At 36.8% G+C, this 6,000-nt stretch overlaps 1 protein-coding gene across 1 annotated transcript in view; it reads left to right on the top strand.

Moving 5' to 3' along the window:
* ankmy2a (ankyrin repeat and MYND domain containing 2a) overlaps nt 1-6,000 on the top strand; it is a 366,395-nt gene that overhangs the window by 205,087 nt on the left and 155,308 nt on the right. The gene's annotated exons all lie outside the window — the stretch shown is intronic.

Here is a 6,000-nt window from a genome sequence, read left to right as displayed (position 1 = left end):
GTGTCTTTGTCTTTGTTTTTTGTGCATCCTGTTGTGTTCTTATGTCCGATGGGGTTGTTGGGGTTTCCATATCTGTGTTTTAGAAGCGCCCTCCTCCAATCTCTGGTTTTATTTACAGCTAATATAAGGCAGCTCCCTGGCTGGAAATTGATGGGTTATTTCAAATTTGTGGAGACCAAAACCCCAAAGTGCTGTTTTTAGTGAGCACTACAATTTTAAGCTAGAATGAAGCAACTTTGAATGAAATGGATGAATGGAATTAATTCCCAGTTTTCAAGTTGTTGTTGTTTTTTTAATTAATTTAAAAAGTGTTTGTTTATTGTTTTCAGATACAGAAGATTATTACTAATATTTATTTTTATTCAGAAATACATTATCAGACTGCAGGTATAACTATGAGTAATATAAATACTAATGACAGGTTACTGATTGTCCCCTTGTGTTTTCTGTTTTGGGCACTAACTACCTAATTAACATTTTATTAACTATTTATTAACATATTCTTTATTTGTTCTCTCTCAAACATGTGTGAAAAGACCATTTCAATCATTTAGGTTTGCTAAGCCCACCACTAAGTGCCTCGGATAAATATAATGAGCATCCTTTGGCCAGTAGACTAGCTAGTCATTAACTAATTGCACCTTACACAGCCTTGCTTAAGACAATATGAACATATTACGCCCCTGATGCTAATGAAAAATAATTTTAATGACATGACATGAGCGTGTGTATTTATCATAATTTGAAGTTTCATTTCAAAATTAAATATTCACCACCTTAGATTAGAAAAGCTCTATTTATTTAAAAAAAAAAAGCATTTGATAAAAGCATTAAACCAAATTAAAAGAGAATATAATTTAATGTACATTAAACTTCAGAAATATTGTATGATGTATTTTTGAAATGAATTCTTCAGTTTCTCATGTGTCAAATGCTGAAAACACACGAGTCTTTGAAATGTTTGTAATGTGTATCCATATTCCTTCATTTTGTGTATAAACTGTCTGTTGTAAGGTTTGTCTGGGTGTGAATTTGTTTCTGTCTCTGTAGCCTCGCACACGGGTGTCGCTCCACAAGAACTCAGCTTGTTTAAACGTGCTGGAGGAACCAAGAGGAGTTGAAGAGTTTCACATCAGCTTTGTGTCAGCCATTTTTAAATATCTTACTCTGCAGTGTCAAAGGTCAACATGGCCAGTGCCAGTACCTTGTAGGCCAGTGCTAGTGGATTAGATTAGATCAGATTCATCATTACAGTGAATGTTTAACTGTTGAACCACCAAATGTTAACAATGCTCGCAGTCTTACGCAGGGAAAGATTGTCTTCTACTCAGACAGCTTGTAGGGCTACTTTTTTTCTTGTGAAATTACTTGTGTGTGATGAATGTTGGATTCAAAGCGGGCTAGGCGTGAACATCAGTGTCTTTCCAGAGATGTGAAATGATGATCCGCGATTGAGAAATTAACATTGCTGTGAAAATACCTCAGTGACTCAGGTAAACAAGCAGTTGCCTCAGAGCTGAACACAAAAAAAACAAAAAAAAACAATAGAAAAGAGATGAGTCCAGCTTTGGAAAGACTGCCACCCACTACTCCGTCTCTATGCTTCAATAGCACCTGATCAAGCACCCTCCCCCGTTTCTTCTCTCTCTCTGTCTCCCCCTTTTTTTCTCCCCTTAGCCACTCTCAAAGCTTCATGGAGGACAATGTGGAACCTAATTGGCTGATGCACCATCGGCAGTCCACAGGGTGGCATGGCCAAATGTCCAGAGCCCTCTCTCGTGACGCGATTGGCTGACAAAGGGAGAACTTGGGGCATTGGTCCCATTCTCTTGGCTTAAAGGATGGTGCAGAACCCCAGCGGACCATGTAAGGAAATGCTGGGTTCTTTGTTTTGTTTTTTTGTTTTTTTTTTACCATACTTTACTTGGGCCCTCTCTCTCTGATTTGATGACAGGATTTTGATTTTTGTTTTTTTAAATGGGTTTTACGCCTCGTGGTTTGGAGCTACATTTTACTTTTTAAAAGGAAGGCTGGACATGCGTTATTGGCCTGCAAAGCATGCAAAGAACAGCTATGCAGTCTGATCGGAGGAACACAAAGACTGAGGGAGGCGTGTTGCTCAAAATGAGAGAGAGGGGAGAATGTTTGTGGGGTAAGATGTATTTCAAAGGTGCTTGACTTCTCTTAAAATTTCAGTCAAAGCTAAGTTACTTTCAAAGCATTTATTTCCCTCTCTCTCTTTCTCTCTCTTTCTCTGTCTTCTCTCTTTCTCTCTTATAGTCTTTTCAAATTACCCTTTGATTCCTCCTCATCTATTCATTCTTTATCTATCTAGGATTCTCAAAGCATTATTTAACTGCTTCATTTTTACTCCATTTTAGACACTTAAAATTTCTGCAACATTTTCAACATTAGTTTTTAGCTCTTCCGTTCGAATCTCTTTCTCAGACTTTGATTTAAAGGAAACTAAATATGCACAGCCTAATACGACTATAAGCGAAACTGCTCAGAGCAAACAACTCTTGCTTCAATGAAGACTTTGAAAAACCGGACTGAATGTTATTATTTATATTTCTATGACACTGCTTATTCTTACAATAGTATGAAAAAGAAAAAAACTCTTCATCAGAAATCTTCCGGAGCAGATATTTATTTCTTGATATAGATAGATGCCTCTCTATCTAATGGAAGTTCATAAATAATCCATTTTATAAGCTTTCTTATACTAAGACAATCTTGTGGAGAGAGTATTTGCCCTGCAGGACTGTGATGACTGTGAAAGGGCCAAACTTGTGTTTTACCTACTCCCCTTACAATAGTTTGCACGTTGCTGAGACCTGTGCCCTCCTTCCTCTTGGTTATAATCAAAAGAAAAAGAAAAAAAGAAAAAAGAAAGTGGATGGATGTTTCTCTCACCCAACAATCGCCATGGAGCTCTCCATTAACGGACGATGTGAAAGCCGTTGGATAAGGACGTTCTTACAGCTGTTGTTTTGTACTCCACTTCGACTATCTGTCTGTAGAGTTTGAACCGAGCAGTGGATGAACTCTTGGTGTCAGTGTGACCACTTTTTTTTTTCTTTCTCTGCAGTCAAATTGCTGTAAAACTCCCCCATTTCTTTCTATGGATGGACTCCACTGATACCAATTTGAGTTGAAATCCTTAGCCTTTTTCCACATGTGACTGAAATGAGGACAGAGAGAGATATGTTAGAGGTCCCGCTAAAAAAACAACAAGGAGTGAATGTGTTTGTATATAAGTGTGTGTACTGGGTAAATCTTTGTGTATATACTGGATAAATGTGTATATATGGTATGTCTATGTGTATATACAGTTTGTTTGTATATGCAGAGTGTACAGTTATTTTTTCCTCTAATGTTTCTCTCTCTTTCTATGAATAGGTCTTCTCAAGTAACCAATACTGAGGCATGGAAAGGTTTTTACTGACAGCTATCAGAGGCACTTTCTGTGCAGACTTAGAATATCAGCGAGGTCTGTCACTTAGCTGCATTCTTGAAGCTCTCATACAAGAAGTTACTCACATAATCTTAAGCTTGCACTCATTTTCTGACCAACTAAAAAGCTTTTCTAAGTAGATTTGGGTGACCAAGCAATGTTTGTACATATATAGACTAAGACAGTTTTTTGTTTTTTTTGTTTTTCAAAAACCACCATCTGCATTTCTTTGAAACTCTCAACCTGTTTTGAGTTCTTACTTATCTGACTTTCAATTTAGGTTCCTATGGTATATGTTTGCAACGGTTGTCATTCAGAGTTATATATTTATTCAGACAACCCTTATATATTTCTTGAAATTTTGTTCCCCAAATTCTGCCTCTCATGGAGCCTTCTAACCTTTTATTAAGATTCGGTTAGACTGGCAGATCCTTCCATGAAAGTATACTGTCATTACTTAACATTGCTTGTTTTTGTATAGGTCCTTACTAAATAAGTGTGCCTCCCCCTCCCCCCTTATACTCTTACTAACCTTAGATCCATTAAATCCGCTGGTCACTCATCTTCATCCCCCTTGACAAGCCATAGCCCCCCCCCCCAACCTTTACCCCAATCACCACCCCTCCCCAAAACTCCTCTATTGTTGTTTTGACAGGACAGACATTTGGGGATTTTGTGTATATTAATGGAAGAGTGGTGTTGAAGAGTGTATTGCAGTTGTATATGGATTTGTTATGAATGTGGATATTCTGATCATTTAATTATTATTGTAATAATGATAATAATTATTGCCACTTTGAATTCTTTTGTTGATTAATTCCTTCAATGCGGTTGATGAAGATGCCATTGTCCCTTCCTTTTTGTTTGTTTGTTTTCTCCTTCTTTTTTTTTTCCTTTTTTTTTTGGAATACACCGAAATTTATATTTTTCGGCTGGGTGAATCTGGAGATAGAAATACGTAAATAAATTAATAAATAAACAAATAATTAAATTCTTAACTTAGTGTGGAAATGTGTGTTCTGTCTTTTAAAGGACCATGGTGGAAGATTTAAGGGGATCAATTGGCAGACATTGAATACAATGTTTATAAGTATGTTTTAATCCGTGTATAATCACCTGAAAATATAAATTTGTTACCTTAGAATGAGCCCTTTATATCTAAATAGGGAGCATGGATGTATAAAGAGAACTGGATACAGCATCGGGAGCAGGACCTTGTTCATTTCTAGGAAAATTTTCCGTGGTACATGAAGCTAAAGAAGTTTGACTTCTTCCGTATAGATGCTGCATCCATGAGGCCCATAGAGCAAGCACACTATTGACTTCTGCCAGCTAAGCAGGTAACTTCCTGTTTAGCCCTCTGGCTAACTTGAATGAGGATAAATCAATTCAATCATGTGGCTCTTCTGGACTTTTCAAATGTGCACACCAAAAGGATAAAATTCTGATAGTGAAACAAGTCATTTCGCAGGGGTGTCTCTCTTTGACAATGTAAATCTATGGTAAAAGTCTTTTTGGACCCTTTTTTGGCCCAATAACATGTGGACATTACACGGTTTGGCCACTTTGTAAGATTGGCTTCACAGCCTGGCGCTGTTCCTAGGGGAACATGCCATATTGCACTGCTAGTAGCCCAGAAGGGACAAACCAAGCACTGACTATCCAAAGGGCCTTTTGTTTTACGGCCACTGTAGGTTCTCCGTGGTGGGGCAGGATGATATTCAATTTGTTACAATCTGCATCCTCACCCTGGGCTTTTTTTCAGTTTTTCAAAGTATCTATTCATTTCAGATTAAAGGATAAATCTGGTGATTGTCCACATTTTTCTTATTGTCAACAAATCTGATGAAAACTCCAAAGAAGCCAATAATTAATTGATCATTTTATTAAATATTAAAATGTATGAAACATCTTATTTTCCCTCTGGAGGCAGTATGTGGTCATTTTTTTTCACTTGGCCGCAATTTAAGATTATTTTAATAATTGATGAATCTGTCAATAATCATTTAGTCTGCATAATGTCAGAAAACAAGAAACGAAAGTGACAGCAGGAGATTCGATTAACAATCAAACAAAACAGAAAGAAACAGAAAATACTTACTTGCTTTTAGAAGCTGGTATCAGGAAATGTTTGCATGTTTTCTTGATGAATGTTTTAAATAACTGACTGCCTATGAAGATTGTTAATTACTTAATCAACTATTTGCGTCAGCACATGTATAGGATATTGTTTTTAAATGTGCTATTGAAGTAAATAGACTTGATTTGTAAAGAAACAAAATCATCTATAAAGTCAAAAAATCCTTAATTTAGCTGCAAATGAATGGAGTATCCATATGGATGGACAATCATTAAGGTGATTGATCTGCTCTGATGGTTGCTCCTGTCTTACAGCGTTTGCCAGAGAAGATTCATTACATAAGCTCATTGTTCTTATTTTGTCTCTGGATCACAGGTAAGTGTTTGCAGCTTGTGGTTGCATCACAGTTCTTGCCCATTTTGGTCATCTACACATTTTTTTCCTGCGTCTCAGAACTGTGATT

This window comes from Scomber scombrus, chromosome 7 (genome assembly GCF_963691925.1).
Source record: "Scomber scombrus chromosome 7, fScoSco1.1, whole genome shotgun sequence".
Classification (NCBI taxonomy): domain Eukaryota; kingdom Metazoa; phylum Chordata; class Actinopteri; order Scombriformes; family Scombridae; genus Scomber; species Scomber scombrus.
The sequence above is the reverse complement of the archived record's forward strand: the minus strand, read 5'-3'. Positions and strand labels throughout refer to the sequence as shown.